This window comes from Papilio machaon, chromosome 4 (genome assembly GCF_912999745.1).
Source record: "Papilio machaon chromosome 4, ilPapMach1.1, whole genome shotgun sequence".
Taxonomy (NCBI): Eukaryota; Metazoa; Arthropoda; class Insecta; order Lepidoptera; family Papilionidae; genus Papilio; species Papilio machaon.
The window spans coordinates 6,935,655-6,955,251 of NC_059989.1; the positions used below are offsets into that span (position 1 = coordinate 6,935,655).

General features: G+C 32.9%; 1 protein-coding gene across 1 annotated transcript in view; it reads right to left on the reverse strand.

Moving 5' to 3' along the window:
• Nucleotides 1-19,597, reverse strand: part of LOC106720335 (ecdysone receptor) — a 179,268-nt gene that overhangs the window by 146,703 nt on the left and 12,968 nt on the right. Inside the window, exon 2 of the mRNA XM_014514977.2 lies at nucleotides 14,771-14,829. The gene's annotated coding sequence lies outside the window, so the exon portion shown is untranslated. The remainder of the gene's footprint in view (nucleotides 1-14,770; nucleotides 14,830-19,597) is intronic.

Consider the following 19,597-nt stretch of genomic DNA (forward strand, 5'->3'; position numbering starts at 1 on the left):
GCAAGCCTAGAAAATAAAACATTTATTTATATTGATTTTGGACAGAATTAAAAGAGAACAGACAGAATTAAAGACAAAATTAGAGAAAAAATAAATTGAAAACAGTTCATATATTTTTGGTGAATGATCACAATCCAAGAAAAGAAGAAATTATTATAAAAATTACCATTTTTCACGATATTCTTTTGTGTGAAGCTGGTTATTGCGCCATAAAAGTTATTCAGAGAGCTAATAATGAATCGAGTCATAAAGCGAGTAATGTTGAAAGTGCAAGCAGTCTACGAAATTCATTCCTTCCACTTGCGACTGGGCCACTATGCACGCACGATGACACGACTAGAATGTCTTTAATAACGACATACAAAGAAAACAAACTTCGACTTTAATGCTTAGACAATGTGGTTTATTGTGTTATAGCAGTTGGTGACAAGCAACGAGCTATTGACTCGGTATCTCGTGATCACTATTTATAGAAGGACTAGTAGCAAAACCTGTGGAGCAGGATAGTGGACATAATGAGAGGCGAACTTGGATTATTGCCACAAGTGGCCGGCAAGCGACGCCGAACCACACTTATCTGGTTACCTGAAGGTAAGAACACAAAGACACGTATTTTTAAAATTTTATTTTTGTGTTTTCAACTCTAATTTATATCCATCACATGCACTCTTTTATCTAAAGTGTAATTCTGTCAGCTGTAATTCAATGACATTGTTGTTTTTACTAAAAAAAAATTACAATCTCAAAAATTAAAATCATCTCAGTAGATGTACGTCATATTTACGAGATTGTAATTTTTTTATGATGTACTTATTTTTAAATTGTTTTTCTTTAACATAATACTGACTGCGGGACATTTATCACGATGTGTACCACAATGTATTTTTGCATTGTTTTCAGCCAAAAACACCACTAAATAAACAATAATTTGGTTTTCCGGTGCAACGCTATCGCTAAATTGCCAACTAAATTGTGAACTATAACTGTAATAAGTTATTCCAACGAAGTTTGAACTTTGTAAGAAGAGAAAAGTTTCCTATATCACGTTATAATTGATAAAGTTTCGTACGATCAAGTAAATATGTGTGTATTTTTGTCATTTTTATAGATTGCTGTGGTTGTTTTACCTTCAGTTCTGTTAACCTCGAATACAATACCGGACGCTACATTGATAGTTTTCTACGAAAACTATTTACTATGATGTACCGTTACTATGACCTCTAGAATCACGTAGGGTTATCTATTGTCTAGTATAACCATTTTTTGCATAAAATTTCTAAATTATATATTATTATAAGTAATTAAAAATGTTACCTGAAAGCTCGTGAAGGAAATTTAATTAAAAATTCGTGGTTCCATAAAATTAATTTTCACCCATTTTTCTTGTATAAAAATAAGAAAAAAGCTATTGATAAAATTCATTAAATATTATCCTGTAATTAGGACTATCCAAGTTTTAATTTAGACGCAAATAACCATTACTTTACTGCCTCATTTCTCGGCACGGATCTGTAAAATAATCTGCAGCTCTAAGAGTAAATTTTATTAGGTACCCTCAGTAAGAAGTCTTCTTTGCGTCTTAAAACTGAGCCGCTGATTGCATGTCCTAAGTGCCAATAAAAGTGCAATCAATACGGGATAAACACAGTCTTGTTTATAACCGATAATTTCTAGTGAAATTTATTTTACCTAACTGACGTTCCATTAGTAGTAAATTAAAAGAGGACGATTACGAAAATGGACCAGTCCAAGTTACGTACGGAAATAATTTATATGCGTATTTCAGATAAGAAATAAAGAGCACGAGTAAATTTACTTGACTATTTTTTTGTATTATTATTGTGGCTTATATCTTTAAAAATGAGTGTAAAAAAATTGACCCAGTTTCTAGAAGGTTTTAACTTATAAAATTACGTCTTATACGACTAAAGGAATAAGTTATCCGTTGAAATTAAATACTGTTAGTTAAGGAAGCAGATGTAATATACGTGCATACTAGTAAGTTCTCTATACATTACCAGCACTAAAAGAGTTTATTTTAAACAATGAAATAATTCGTAATGGTCAGTTTAGAAGAGCCGCGCGGCCTTAACTGACCTGCAACAGTGCATAGACCTAGTTTCGTTTCGGCGAATCGATAGGGCAACCACATTACCATAAGGCAGTGTTTACACTCGAAGCAAGTTTTAGTCGAGTCAGCGGTCAGTCATGTTTCATTTTTACAAAATTCCTTAATTATAAAGAATGAAGCATCTGATATGTTGGTAAGTTTTATGATGAACAATTAGAAAAATAATACGAATAAATAAAAAGACGAAGTAATTTTTTTAATGCAATAGCCGAGGTTATTTAAAAGCAATTTGTTACGCCACTTTAATTTTTTTTTTATAGTTAAAAAAATAATATATTTATGTAAATCAAATGTTATCGTGCCGAAAGTCAATCTAGGAGACATGACAGCGAAGGTTGAATAATCAACGTTAATGTCGGTGTAATATTTCAGAGGAGAGAAACCGGAACGACGTGTGATCTATGTCCGAGCGAGGCCATGCGCACGCGTCGCTATCCAAGGCTACACAAACGTTGCATAACATAGATCAATAAGATCTTTTTCATAAACAAATGTAAATAAGATTTTAACCGATTTAATGACGATCATTTCCTAAGACGACGATATGTTTCCTATGTTTTTACATGTTTCATTCATTTTTACCCATATGTTTAATTTTGTGTCGTGAATAATAGGCCTTAATTTAAATAATTAACATATCTGTAAGTTCTATATTACCTGAAGTCATGAAATACATCGATGGTACTTTCAAATTGACACCTAGATAGTAACATACACGTTAAGTCAAGTTAATAAATGCGTGTGACTAAGGTTCAATCTTGTTGTAATCTGTTACAGGCCTCTATCCATGTTTAATGGCAAAATGTTTATAACTCACATAATTCTCTTTGCCCTAATGGATGTTTTAAGGTCCCGCGAAGAGTGTGTAATTAACATGTATCTTCGGACTACGTTAGGACAGAGTCAAAGATATTTTATGGCTTCATTCTTATAACAATTACATGCAACATGTAATCCAATTCATACTAACATTCCTTTGATGATATAGACATCTTGTTTTTGTAGCGTAATATTGTAATATTCTATAGTAAATGAAACACAGGGATATAAATTGCAACTCCAAGTCACACTTTTGATTTAAAACTGTGTTAATTAATGATTTTATTTAATAATCTACAATTTTTAGTCGGTTCAAGCAATCAACCCTTGGAACTTTTTACCTATCTGACTTGATTCTTCCTTCAACTTTTGGTAGGTAATTTTTAATTAAAGTGCAGCAAGGAGGGACGCTGCGGGCGCGGCAATTGCGACATCCGACGCGCCGTCTGTCTTGTCAATTTGAGCCTGCACACGCCGCTGCACCCGGCCTGAGAAAATAGCAACTGCCCCTCGGATTTGGACTCAATGACATCACCTTATTGTCGTCTTTGACCGAACGTAGGCGTAAGTTTATGTCCTTGTTATGTTCAATTGTAACATAGACAACAAACGAATACCTATTTTTATAAGGTAGGAAACATACATTGAAAGCTATTCGTCGTATCAGCAAACTTAAGACCTGACCTACTGATTGATAGAAACAACAGCGTGCTTCTGTCATCAAGTGGAATCCCGCAATCTAAACCAGATTATCGATCCACATTTCGGGAGACTTACTTTCGTTGTGACTACCCAACCAGTTTGTCTGTCGTGTCTGAATGTAGCTAGGCTAGGGAGTAAGGTTGGTATTTTTATGATAAAAAAATCGGGTTGCGTGTAGAAAGGTCTTCTAATAAAACATAAAGTTGAGATACTTCTCCAACTGGACTAGCGTTCATAATACAACTGACGCTGCGTGGGTCCAAGAGCTTAAGAGCAAACGTGAAAGCGATTCACCTAATGCCCGTCGTTAAAGTACAATTTCGTTAGGAGTAATGCGTGACGGAGCGCTATAATTTCGAAGTCAATTAAGTGAAACATTTCGAATAGAATTAAAGCAAGCAAGGCCGGCCATCGACCCCGACACCCCATAAGGGCCACCGTCATTAGCTTCGCTTCGGCGACGTGAATTATGTACGAGCCCGCGGTATAATTGATGTCAACTCCCGACATTGAGGCATTAGCTCATACATTGGTACGGCATCGTTATCGGTCATCGAGTACGTGCATTTATATTTTTAAATTCGAATTTTATGTGCCTAACTCGATAACGTGACGAGGAATTATAAACACTAATGACGTAAGACCGTTCAGTGTGGAAACGTTCACAAGTGTAGTATAAACTAAAAAGGCGATAAACAAAAATTATGATACATTTTGTACAGCGTAAAGTTAGTACTTTGCTTCATAGTGCACGTACAGGATGCAGTTAAGAATCAGAAATATAGTGAAGATTGAGACAATTAGCACAATCATATTCAACGCCGGTTAGCACTAAAGCAGTCATAGAAAAAAACGATGTAAGTACAGGACGTAACAATATAGTGACGTCGAGCAGATGAATGCTATTACGTCTGTCGGTCGCTGAGACATGTCGCTTGAATGAAAAACAATCTCCTCGCAACACTTCCGGCCGACGCGGACGTAGCAAGCGCAGACCTACTCTACGCTAGGACACGTGTTTCGCATCTCAAAGAGATGCACGCTTCTTATGTCATTTGATAATCCATAAGACGTACTAGTTGTAGTTAAATAGCAATTTTTGCTCATAGTTTTGTAAAACTGCCTAATGATTCGTGAATAATGATCTGGCGAAAAGATAAAAAAGCTGCATTGAAGCAATGAGATCCGATCATATACAATTAAAAAAAAATGGGACCCATCTGCAAGCACTTCCTTTCGATTAAAATAATTTTTATCAAAATCGGAGCACCAGGGGCGGAGAATCGTGGTAACACACATAAAAAAAATACAGTCGAATTGATAACCTCCTTCTTTTTGAAGTCGGCTAAAAAAGGGCATAAAATTAAAGGAATGATAAAGAACAAAGAATAAAGAATGTTACCTACTTGTAAATGGCGAGTAATATTGTATTGTTACTTAGTTGTACGGATTGTAGTTTAAATCTTTACTTAATTAAACACATTAATTTCTGAGAATATTAAAATGCCTTGTTGTATTTAATCGTCATGAAATTGTATTGTTAATGAATTTGCTTTTGATTGATGATGTTTGTGTCTTTTCCATCCCGTTTAATTTTTGTTCAAAGCTTTTGTATCTGGTTAGGTAACACTCGATTCATTAATTATTTTAAAAGCCGCTGAGAGAAATAACTTTTGCGTGCCATTAAATAAATTAAAACAGTATTAATATTCCTAGTATTTTACTGAGAGAATGATTAAAGATTTTTTTTGAAAGCTGTATTTATTAAAAGAGTAGATATTCTTTTCCAAACTGTAATATTAACAATATCATAACATGGATATAACTAAAATCAATATGGAATGAAGCAGGTACAAGATTATACATTATAAATAAGTGATTAATGTAGATATCTGTTTGAAATCTCATCAATATTCGCGGTGTCAGCTGTCAGATTAATCAGACACTTCCCGCACATCCTCTCAAACATGACTATGCCCTCACAACCCGCAGGTGTCAACCCATTGAGACGCGTTAATTATGCTCTAACCCTTCTCAACTATTATATTAATAAAAGATAAAAATAGGGTATGATAATTGAAAATAGAAGTACCCGTTCAAGGAGATTATGTGGAAAAATCATTATAAAAAGACCATTATCTATTATCAAACATATTAAACACATTATTTGTATATAGAAACCAATCGTATACGCATTTGTAAGACTTAGGATGTGAAGTCAAACTGAAATTCGTAATACTTATCCGGAATTGAACCAAGTGCATAAGTAATAGCTACTATTGAAGTATTTACCTATAAAGTTGTTTGTTTATAAAAGTATATACGTAGCAAAAAGTCCGCGAGTAATATTATCAATATTGAAATTGCAAATTTAAAAACAAATTTTCACAATTTTATTATAAAACACAATAGACTTTCACCGCGCCAATGTTAGCAAGAGTGCCGCTTCCCCGTCAGTCAATGTACCTTCGAGTAATAAAATCCTTGTGAGTGCCCGACCATGTGCTATTCTGCATCCTGTTGAATATGTTTAGAGACCACTTAGACTCTGCTTTATAACAATGTTTATACATCATAGTTTGTTATTTATTGAAGATACTTGCTTATCAACTTAAAACTGCTTACTTATCTCAGTATATGCAATAGAGCCAATTGCGACCCAAAGAACAAGGAAGAATTAGTAAAGAATAGACTCCGTGTTATTCCGTATCTAGTAAGATGTAATATTTTTACTCGAGAACACCATGAAGTACTTATTCTCCCAGAGTCGACAAACAAGTGCGTTGTCGCAACCGTACCTATCCTACATTTTACAAATGTGATCATGACCACAATTCATTCGATTGGATTTACTTTTTATTGCAATTAATGACATAAACATAAATAAATATTTACCTTATAAATGATACAAACGAGTGGGACACGACGACATATCTTATTCAGTCGTGTTTAAAGCTCCTTACGTGACGCACATAGTGAAACGTTTCGCAGTGTCGCAAAGTGTAAACGGTCCCGGGCACTCGTCCGCAACACATAAGTCTTTTTGCGTCGCATTTTGTATTTATAGCCTATTTGCACCATAAAACACTTGAATAGCGACAGAACTAAGTATCGTATAACACGACTCGGCTTTTTAATTCATTGTCTACTAAATTAATTGTTAGTGTTTGTAATGGAATGTTCTGGAAGACGTAAAGAGCTTCTTTATAGTGGATATAAACTTTCATGATCGTAAAAGCTATCAAACTGATTCTTAAATAATGCTGAGATTTAAACGAGCTGAACATTGCATTTGTGACGTATGCAATAGGCATGTTAAGTTTTATCCTTACTATACCACCTTTGTTATAGCGTCTTTTTACGATTAACGAACCATTAGTGCAGTTAAATAAAATGTGATAAACTCTATAAATTTCCAACAACATAATGACTAAAGAAGTAAAAGCATAAATCTCATAACGAAGATTTAATTGTTGGAGAATTACAAATAATCTTAAAGCACTTACATTAAAACATTTTGTACTTCATAAATTGTGCGGTTTAAGATGTCCTATTTAATTTTGGAGCACTATTATGAAAATCGTTTTCTAATTCATTTGAATCAAAACCTTAACAAATCATTTGAATGTTACGGATAAACGGATAGCAACGGCTGCTTAACACGAAGTGAAGTTGTCCCCTTTGGCACGAGTGCCCTTTGGCTCTTTCAATAAAAAAAAACAAAATCTAATTTGATGAAGCCCCAACGCCACAATCGAAGGCGGATTATGTTTACCCTTTCAATTGACAGTTGAACGAGTAGTGTAAACATTGATTTACATTGATTGTCACGGTAATGCAAAAAAATTGTTTGCCTCGTTATTTGAATGCACATACCGCCGCCGCGCACCGTCTGATGGAATGTGACAGTAATGGCCTGTTAAATTTACTTATGTACCCGCAAACTGACAATATAAGTTTTCCATGCGTTTTTTGTTGTCTTCAAGCAACGCTGATACACAGATTATTGCAGATTTTCACGCAAGACATAAGAATTTTTATGGATCCTTTTAATTTTATAAGAATTCGAGAAAAATAAGTATACCTGTTTTTTTCTTAAATGTTCACAGTGTTCTTTTATTAACGTTAATTAAATCGATATTATGTGACTAAAGTTTTTAAACTTTTCATGGTAATAGGAGAAACAAATCGTTGGCATGAATTAAAAAAAAATGAAAAATTAAGTCATTTGTGAAACTAAACTTTTCAACATGAGACGTTAGTTTACTATTTATCTAAAATATAGCTTTATATCTCTATAAATAACATATTTGTCGCCATTGAATTGTATTTGGCAAATGTGAATATCGTAAGAGAATATTTGGCGATGACAAAATGTTCATTAAACAGAAGTAACGCGCGGCTGTTCGGGAGCACCGCCATTTGTTACCGCGGCAGGAACGTATATCACAATGAAAATGTGCACAAAAACTAATGGTGCTTTATGTTAATTAAATTTGAGTTTTGATGCAATTATTATTGAGATATATATTTTTTTTATTTACATATGGGACATCTAGGATTTGTTTTCCCCTTGACGGTTTGTAATCGTATAAATCAGAGAAAATGTGTTAATAAGCAAAAAAAAAATGCGCATAAAATTTGTTACAAGAAGTTTTAAATTACTCTATTGTTTGTATAGGGTGTCTCAGTAAGAGTGCACTTTTTCATTTTAAAATAAAAACAAGTATTTTATGACAGAGTTGTGATATTTTTATTGTATTGTAAAGAAGACATGTTCCGATTAAGTATTAGGAATTAAAAATCTGGCAAATGACCCCCACGGCTCCGATGACAGGCCATTACTCTTTTCATGAATTTTTCCATGACTTTTGCACAGATATGTGGCTGTATCTCACCGATGACGCGTTGGATTTCCGATCAGAGTTCAGGAATTGTTTGATTGTGGATTGTGTTGATTTCACAAAACCCCGAAGAAAAAAATCGCATGATCTTGGTGGCCAGTTGACATCAGAATTTCGTGAAATAATGTTTTCTGGAAATCGTTGCTGCAATAAGTCGATTGTTTCATTCGCGGTGAGACAGGTTGCACCGTCCTGCTGAAACCACATGTTGTCCAGATTCATACCGTTCAGTTGTGGCTACAAAGAGTCCGTAATTATATTCCTGTAACGAATGCCGTTCACAGTCACTGCAATTTCGGCCTCATTTTCAAAAAAGTAAGGTCGAATCACGCCGCCTGACCAAAATCTGCACCAGACAGTTACTCGTTGTGGGGGGCATTTGTTTCTCATGGATTGCATGAGAATTTTATGAGTCCCAAATTCGACAATTTTGTGTATTCACGAAGCCATTCATGGATCCATATGGATCATCGGAGAGAATGACTTTTTTCGAAAAATTGGGAAATTTAAAGTTGTTGAGAACGATGTTGTATTGATGTTTTCGGATTTTCGGCGACACTCTCGTTTACAGCAGCAATGTTTTCAGAGACCGACCGGTACGTTGACGCAAAGGATTCTTATTATCATATCAATTTTTTGATCACTCTGCGAATGGTTGACGCATTAGGTGCACTTTCTCGGCTGTAATTTTTCCCATTTTTGTTATAAGTTTTCACAATTAAAACGCGTTGTTCTTTCGAAAAGCGCACCTTTTTTAATAATCGGAATAAACAGAGGTGACAACTGTAAAATTTCAGACTCGCCACTTGCACGAAAAAAAAAATATTCCAATTTTAAAAAGTGCACTCTTACTGAGACACCCTATATGTGATTGTTTTATTTTTGAATCACTTTTATATTTATAATATCTTGTTTATTGTTATTTTCATGCAAAATTGCTGAAAATAATAAAATAAAAAAGAGCATGTAAGCATTGTACTTCAATATAGTAAGTTTTGAAACTTAATTAGAAAAACAAATTAATTACTTTGAAGCTTCAAATAAATTTCAATTACGCGTAATAATCGATTCCGTTGAGCCCCTAAATTAGTTCCGTCCCGATAATGAAAACTCCATCGAATTCAGTGTCAACACAAAATCAGCGCTTGATACAGAGAGCCGACACAATCGGCGCGGCGCGAGCCGCCTCATTTTCGAGAGGTCATTGTTCGCGGGGTGACGTCACCGGTGACCTTGACGCCTTTGCTACGGATACCCCCCAAACCCCACCCGAAACACACGCGTGAAAATGTCCCCGTCTGATGCGCAAATTGACTAACGCGCCTGCAGTTGACAATGACATGTCGAAATCTGATTTGACATTCAGAAAACTACTCTTTTTATGATATCCAATGCACTTCGGTTGTCGTGTTTTATTTAATGATTTGAAGCGTTATCAAGTTACGATTAAAGGAGATCGACTCAATTACATTAAAATATTTTATTACCTTATTACCTCCACAGGTTGAAATGGTTTTTTATTCTTTTTTAAGGGTAACGTACGAGGACACAAACTGGATGACAAGATATAGATATCCTATCTTATCTTTTATCGAGATTCGGATTGAGAATCCAAATATACTTCATTTGTATCATCTCAATGTTTATGAGTGTTTTCTTTTTCCGACCTTACTTTAGTTGAAGTTGAAAAATTCTATTCTACTTAATTTCGACCATGAGATTTATTATTTGATTAAATGAAAGACTACTAAACAAATAATCAACGCATTCATTATTTTGTTTGCCCAAACCTGTATTTTCACTTTCAATTACATATTCGCCTAAAAATCTGTTAACGAAACCAGGGATTGTTTGTAAAGAGTTGGAGATAAACGAAATATACGTGTTCATATAATTCAAGCTATTTTAACAAATAGTTAACAGGTGTGACATAATAATTAACACAAATCTGTTCTTAGAACTTTTTGCCATTTGCGATATTAACATCTAGCTTCTTTCGCGTCGCGAAGTCGAGTCAGATTATAATTAAGATTGAGTACTTTATTATTATAATAGCGCTAATTATGTTTTCGTTTTAGCGGGCAAGATTCTTTTTAGCCTTTTAATAAATCATAGACGTGTTAGAATTCCCAGACAAGATTTTTTAAATTCTTATTAATCTTGAGACATTATTTAATGAAGTAAAAAATGCTTGGATTTTTATTAATTTTAAAGTCTAATAAGACGACAAATCTTGTAGTTAATAACATTGACTGACAAGAAAGTTACTCACTCTTACTTTTTATTTTCTTGAAAATTCATTTTACACTAGCAAAAAATGTTATGTTTTCTTTTTTTTGCATAGTATAAGGTGGCAAGCGAGCGGACACCTAAATTCGCCAAAACAGCAGAGCGACCTCTGCTGACTTTTAATTGACAGAGGTAGGAACAGAACAACAAAACGGTGGGTGCGGAAGGACGCCCAAAGCTAGGCTTTCGGCACCTAGGAATATTATTTGGAATACAACCTTATCTTAAACAATAGACGTATGTTAAAGCTTACGAAGGTAGAAACAGTTGATTTCGACTGCCCACCAAAGAGAATTTGAGGGATGACAGTATGTCAAGTATCATTGCAGACGAAACCCACAGTTATGGTTTACTTTGCTTCGATAATTTCTTAGTAATCTTTTCACAAAACAAAGGAATGAGTAAACTACGAAGTCTGCAGAGTTATTTTGATATGATTAGTTTGCAATTAGGCGAGTAAAGTGCGAGTGAATCGACCCGCTGACATTCGGCGCCCTTGCGCGTCCCCGCTAATAACGCTTCACTCTAGGGTTGTCCCATTCACAAAATATGCACATATATTAAAAGCGTAACTAAATTTGAAATACAATATCCATAAATAATTTTAAGAACAATCTAATCCATTGTGCAAGTACAAACTTTTTTGTCTATGCCAATATTGTAAAAAGGAAATATTTCATTGTTTGTTTGTTTTTATTGAATAGGTTCTACTGAACTAAATTGTAAAATTCATTCACTGTTGGGAAGCTACACTATCTCCGGGTGACATAGGCTATATTTATTAATAGATTTTTTAATTCCTCGCAGACGAAGTCGCGGGCAACATGTTTTGGGCGCTTGTTTTTTAATAAAATGCATACTAATTGCAAAAAGTAATAAGTAATAAAATAGGAACCTTGGTTACAAAAATTCTAATTTCTAATACTTTTATCTTAATTTTCTCTATGTACCTAATTTTTAAATCGTTGCAATTTTTTAATTCAGCATTTTAATAGGATCGCCAACCCTAGACGCTTTATAGTTTATAAAAACCCGGCTGCGAAACGTTGCAATATTGTGTTATATTTAATATTTAAGAAGCAAAATCGTTTGAACAGAACAGAAACCGAAGATACATACTTGATCATAGAATCCTTCAAACAATATAAATAGATATAAAAATAAAAACTACTTGTATCAGGTCTTTCATTGTTTATTGCGTAAAAACGTATACATATATAGATTATAGACCGTAGAATTATCTGAACCGGTGACTTTAATTCAAATTGCAATAAATTACAATAGCCCACTAGCGCCCCCCGTTCAAAACAAAAGAAAGTTCCAAAATATCTTTCATAGTATAGCTGTTGTAATTTTTTTTCTTTTATGACATTTTCTATGACCAAGTTTTATAAATTTTATGCCAGGACCAAACGATAGCAACTATCATCTGGCTAGACATCTATGTTTGACTATACTCGTGTAACATGCCGTATTCAATCCGCTGGGATTTACTAACTTCTTACGCATTAACCTTATTTAATAAGCGATATATTTTGCTATTCATTACTATCATAAACGACAGTATGATAGCAATTCTGCGTAGTGACTTTCCCTGTTAGATGGAAAGTCCGGTTAGTGTTGAGAATACCCAAATTTTTAGTCATGGCAAAGCCGTAAATAAAATAAAGCTCTAAAACATTCTATAACCTGAATGATATCAGCAATAGTAATATAGTTTTTTTTACGTTACAGTAGTAAAAGTTATTGAGTTTGTACTCAAGTAATTGTTTTAAAATAAGTCCATATACTCGTAGTGTAATAACGCTTCAACAAAAAAATATCGTCCAAAATATATTCTTATAAGTTTTTAGCTTAAAATAAAAATGCAAATTTTTCAACATCAATTATGATATTTAATGTGTCCAAGTTACGGATAATTAATTATATTCGTTCGTTCAAGAAATAATTATACAAAAAATTATGATCGTTTAGAGTAAAAAAAAAAAAAAAAATATCCCAACATTTGTTCAAAAAATTTATGTTCGTATTTTTTAAATATCTGATGTAATTAATAACTTGCAGGAAAAATATTATACGATTTTTTTTTATACAATGCTTAAATACCTTAAATGGATAATAAAATGCATTTTAAGTCTTTTTACGCCACTGAGTCTAGACTAATAAGTGGAAGTCAATATAAAATGTTATTGAATCATTATTAAATAAACGAATCCTGCACTCAAACTGCGTATGTCATTGACTTTATGACTGGTGCTGCCATATAACGCACCATTTGTTTTTTTATTCTAGTTACATATTGGTTTGGATTCAACAAATATGTGCCATTATATCTTTTCGTCCAGTATTGCCAGGCTGAATTTTAATATTACACGATTTAAAAAAACTACCAATTCTAATTTAATTCAGCCTTTTATAGTGATATATTATTATTATTATCTTTTCTATTTTGAGAGTTTAAAAGTATTTTCTGAACTAACGAATTATTTAATACCTAAGTCATAATCTTCTTAGTTTTTATAAAAAAAATACGTGAATTTTAGTCTAAGAAACCAACGATCAATCGATTATAATAAAAAACAACAGGTTTTCTCATTAACATAATCAGGCCTGTCTTGAAACTCTCTCCTTAAATGGTAAAATCCCATAGAAATAAATTAAGTTTCAAGGTTATAATTGAATAAATTATAAATAATATTAAATATACCACATTTACGCCATGGAGCAGACGTAATTATTAGACAAATTTGTTGAGTAGACATTCAAATTCGTTTCGTCGGAAAAGTTTTACTTTAGTAATTTTAATCTTTTTATGGCTGCTCTTTTTTATAAAGTTCAACAAGTATTAAGACAAATAGAATTGAGAAGTATACTAGAAAAATTGGCTTTTGTTCATTTTATGTGGGCGAGACTGTCATTCTCAGAGTGGTGTGGCTATAAAGGCAGTTCCTTAATGTAGATTAATTAAGAGAAACTTTCATAAACGGACTGTTTAAAGAACCATTCAAACACTCTTGAGTGTTTATAAGTGGAATTCATATTGTAACTAGCTGTCTCCCGCGACTCGCGTCTGCGCGCAGTTAAAAAAAACTTAATAAGGGTATGAAAAAAGATAGTAGCCGATGCTCCGACCTATTGAATATGCATATAAAATTTCATAAAAAGTATGTTAACTAACATTGTGACACGAGAATTTATATACGAGAGATTACGAACTCTAATTTGTGTCAATACGAAGATATTAAAATTTATATTCATTTAATATCTTACACATTATTCTCTGGTTTGTTACATCCAAACATACACCATATATTACCTGTGAAAAGCGCAATGCACTGTCCATCGTGTATAAACAGAATCCTATTAAAAACGGACGTTCGCAAGTTAATCCTTCTTTGCCTAATAGCTTTAAGAAGCCTGAACGTAGGCAACGTATTTATAATACGGGAAAAGTAACTGATCATCTCTTTCTGCATGGTCCTAATGATACATTTTTTAAACATAAAAGTCTGTACCTTTTTTCAAAAAGGAGGGAGTGAGTGCTACGGTTACGTGCAACCAAAAACCTTCCTCCTAAGTACGACGTTAGGGTGTTCAAGTGTAGAGTTAATAAGTAATTACTTTTATAGATTAACGCGTGCTTTCGACCTCATTATCACTTAACTACAAGTTGTCAAGTTAGTTTATACTTTAAAAAAAGACATTATTTTATTATTAATCAAAAAACAATGTAATACTTATGATAAAAATTAAGGAAGTAAATCAATATTAATTTTAACACGAGTTCAGACATAATTAAAGTTTAAAACATTATTAAAATAATTCCTTTAAATAATAATTGATAAAAAACTGAAGCCATTATTTTGCATTAAAAAAAGCAATTAAAACATAACATTTAGTTAATAAGGTTAAAAAAATTACTGACCGTTTATCAAGGTGAATCCGTCGGAAGCTGTTGTTGCGATCGTCAAAATAACACTGTACCTGAAACAAGCATTTGTTTTTTTTTTTAATGCAGCAATCAAGGGTACCGAAAGGATGCCTCTTCGAGCGGGGTCAGTGAACCCGTCAGAACTGTTTGTTTTTTTTATTTGAATGTCGTGAGAACAATCACATTCGTCCAGTATTTACACATAAAATAAAATTAATAATTGATAAATATTTTAAAATAAATTATTAGCTACAAAATCTAAGGATTACAAAATGATTTTTAAAAATTAAATTTTTATTATTGTATTGAAAATATAATTTTTTGAACGTTTTTTTTCCCTGTACTATACAATAATTTAAAAAAAAAACTTCTAATACACAAGATTTTGGTATTTGTGATAAAGTATGAGTCATTTTGAAAATGTAGTTAAACCTTTTTTGGTTGATGTTTAATGATGATGCTATCAAAGTATGACGTGTGAATGTTTTTCTGTGTGTTGATCTTCAGCATAGTTTTTACTATTTTATGTTATTTTGTAATGGAAAGTACTTAGGAAGCTTTAAAAATCCTGTTGTAGTACCTGAGCTGCATATGAACCCGAAACTTAACATTTAAATCATATTAAAGTAATCGAAGTATTTGATGCTGAAGAGTTTGCAAGCAAGATAAGAACGAGTAATGGGGAATTATGTAATCGAAAAATAATTGTTGATTCGCAGCTGTAATAACATGCTGAATGCAGGAAGGTTAATCATTTAAGAGGGAGGCGGCCGCGGGCGAGACGGCAGCGACGGCAGCCATATTTGGAACATTTTAACAACTCCAAGCATCGCTTGATTGATACGCCAATTAGTTACGAAATTATAATAATAATCCGTTTATTGCTTTACCAGGGAGAATACTTCGCATTGTTATACGCCACTTTAATAGTAATCTGTAATAATTACGCTGCAATTAAAATTAACATCACACGGTAATTAATTCGGTAGTTAATATTACCGAAAGTGAAATGAAATCATTACTTTTACTATCTTATACTGTTCTTACTTATACATATAAGTTACCTCAAAAGCCCAATAATAATTTTTAGAAGACAAATTATAGAGCATTTTATAGATGTTTTAAGTCTATTTGCGAAATAAACAAAGCAAATGTAGGTTGCAGTTTTTTATTACAGAGCGATTATGGTGGCAAAACTTATTTTTTTTTAATTTACGAATTGAATGCATTACTGCTTCACTTTATACATAAAAGGCTTACACCGTCATGCTTCCTATAATCGTCCAAACTAGAGTAGGTCAACAAGTTCCTCGTCCAAAGGATTCAGACTTTCTTCGAAATGTCGATTAAAAAAAGATGACGTAATTGTGAACTTTAAATTTATACTTTAGTTAAAAAGTTTGCGATCATTTATATGGTACCAGTATTATTTATTGGAAGTGATTTTATACTATTAGTTATAGTGTTCAGCAAAAACTGGGAATTACAAAAAAAAAAAATAACTATATTGTAAAATTGTACCTTAAAGTTTCTCTACAAATATTGTATGATTCATAGCAAGATTAATTAAGACCATTTAATAAATTGATGGGGGCTTTTAAAGCTAATGTATAAAAACATTACATCCAGTGGTGTTGATCAAAATGGACTCCTACACATGCTATTATAGAAGACCCGGTTTGTCAAGCTATAGCAGAGTAACCAGATTGTAACTAATCTTAATTTCGTACAAACATACTTTGGGAAGGCACAGCAGGGATTTTGGGATTTAGTCAAACTTGTCAGATAAACATAACGGGGGAACGTTGCACCCAATCAAGTACTCATACCATGTAATTTTAGATGATAGAATTATAGATTTTTCTGCATGTAATTAGCTGTTAATGTCTCAAACTGACGCGGTAGAGCATTTTTAATAGTCGATTTTTTTTACTTAGTATCCCAATCAGCTTACCTAAAAGCGCGGCTCTATATAAGGTTCATTATGGTACTTGATTATGGATTGTCATATCAGGCTAGATCTTATGAACAAGGCTATTTTAAAGCTTGAAAAATGTGACAATGTTCTACTTCTTCCATTCAGTATTATCACAAATGCGTGGATTAAAAACTTCAAACATTTGAGTTCGAATAAAAGAGGATTAAAAGATTTCAGAAATCGTATTAATAAAACATAAATTTCAAATAAATTATTAAATAATTTAAGCAAAACAAACAGACAAGAAAACCTCCTTGCTTTTCGTATCGATGTAAGTTTTTAAACCCAGTAAGTTTGTACTAAAACTTTTAGTTTACACAACGAGCAAGGCTTGGTTTATTGCAAAGATTTTATTCTTAACGTCGCACCTTTTTCTAGCGTGTACTTTGCAGTCATTAGCGATACTCGAACTCGCCTATGCAGGTTTCCTATCAGATTTGCAGTTTATTTTCTACTATTTTGCATCAATTAACCGGTTTTCTATGTAGTATTTCTTAATTATCGATAATCACTATAATTTAGTTCTAGTTAAAATAACTCACTAACTAAGGTGCTTAAAATGATACAATTTCTGTTCATTTTACTAAATTAACTAAAATTTATGGAGTTTGCTGTACGAATCTCAAGTCCGTCTCGTCCGAATCATAAACATTTACGTTTTTCTCTATATTTCAATAAGAATTTCTATTAGGTGGTTTTAAATTATAACAGTGCTTTATCTACTTATATGTTTTAAATTTAAAGTTACTATCAGTTAAAAAATTGAATCTCATTGGAGTCGTAAGTATACAATTTGATAGTGTTGTTATGCCTTTCTTTCAACGTTGACCTACTGTTCTATTTACTCTGTGGCTTGTGGGCGCAGTCGGCGGATGTATGCCGATGCGATCTGCAGCGCGGTTGATGTCGGCGTCGGCGTCAGCGTCGGAGTTGCTAGTGATGCGTGTTTTATTTCGAAATGCGATACATAAACGTCTCTTTGATGTTCAACGATTTTCGTCTGACATTCACTGAAAGGCAAACGCGACGCGTAAATAAGCAAGTTCGTTGTAAAAGCAAGTGACGTCAGATTGTGCTGGTGGAATGCGAACGAAAGTGCAATATGCTCCATTTGATAATTGTTGTCTATGATGAAATCTCTAGTATTAACCAAACCGTACTGTCGATATCATTGTTACTTAAATAATAAGAGAAATTGTTTGTATTGTATTTAGGTTACTTTTATAAAGTAAACATAATAAAATAAATAGCCGTAATTATGTGATTATAAATTCAAATATTTCAATTCTAGATCTAGACATAGAACTGTGTCTAACATTATATTAGGAATTAATAATTCAACGTACGCTTCGCGTGGCTGACACGGCTATAAAACAGCTGATATTTACCGCCCTGGCTTTCCACTAACGCATTTCCTTTGCAGAATCGTGAGAGGTTTACACAAATGTATTGTAATTGTTATATCACAACAACTCTAACACTATAATGCTATGTTGTAAAGACATTATGTCTTCAACTTTCAATCTGATCAGATTAGGTTTATCCATTTTTTTATTACTATTTCTATGTCCTACAATAAGAGACTATTTTACGGTACATGATTATAAATAATGCCGTTAAAACACGTAAGATGTTAATGTTATGCATAATAAATAAAAAACAACACATAAACCAAAATAAACTAATTTGAAATTCTAATGACGCTTTAAAGAGGTCAACCACTAATCTAATAGCGTGCCATTTCCCTTTCCTTTTTGTACGTTATAAATATAAATATATATAAATCTGAAGGTATATTTGTGATAGACGAGATTTATTTGGTCGTTAGACAAAAAATAAATAACATATTTACTTTTTAAATTAGTTACTGATAATGAGAACAATAATTATAATGAAAAAGTATTCTATGCTCTCGAATAACATGCAATCAATTTACTTCTGTCTTCAAAATACGCAATTACTGTTATTGCATAACAAAAGAAGGCTATAAACACCGATTGTTTAATTAATCTCGGTCCATTATATGAGAAGAAAATTATTTACGAAGCGATAACCATAAAAATAGATTGGACTTGCTTTCAGAAAGTGGAGCATAAAAGATAGTTTCTTGGAGCGCTTTTATCAGTGCTCGGATGAATAGCTAAAGGCGATCGCAACGTCTCATCCTAGTCCCTTACGTAGGAACTAGTACTATGTAGGTAGGTACAGGGCACGATCGCTCGAGGGTTCTGTTGCTATGCAACTAGCGGCCATGACCCGCCGATGCACCACAAGCTTTAACGACTTACAATTTGAAGGTAACGCCTTGATTGTTTCCACGATTGAACGGATTTGCTTTTCACAAATGCTAAGACGAATATTCTAGATTTTCTCTACTTATATCTTGATACGATATTATTAAAAATACAAGGATAAATAGGAAAAAGCAAAGCTTTAGTTGGGAAAATTAAAGTTTTTTGAGTTCGTTTCGCTAAAAGCTAAAAAGAAATTGTTATTTTTTTTTATTTTTTATAAAAAACATTTCAGATTGTTACACGTTATTCACATGAGCATACCAAATCCGACAAAAGTCAACGCATGTGGGCACTCATTAAAGAAAGCTGTCATCAATTGTCATTTGTCATATTAGCGCAATGAACGTGACATTCAGTGTACAAAAAATATTAAAAACTAGCTTTTACCCGCGACTCCGTCCGCGCGGAATAAAAAAAAAGAAAAGAAAACGGGGTAAAAATTATCCTATGTCCTATTCCTGGTTCTAAGCTACCTGCCCACCAATTTTCAGTCAAATCGATTCAGCCGTTCTTGAGTTATAAATGGTGTAACTAACACAACTTTCTTTT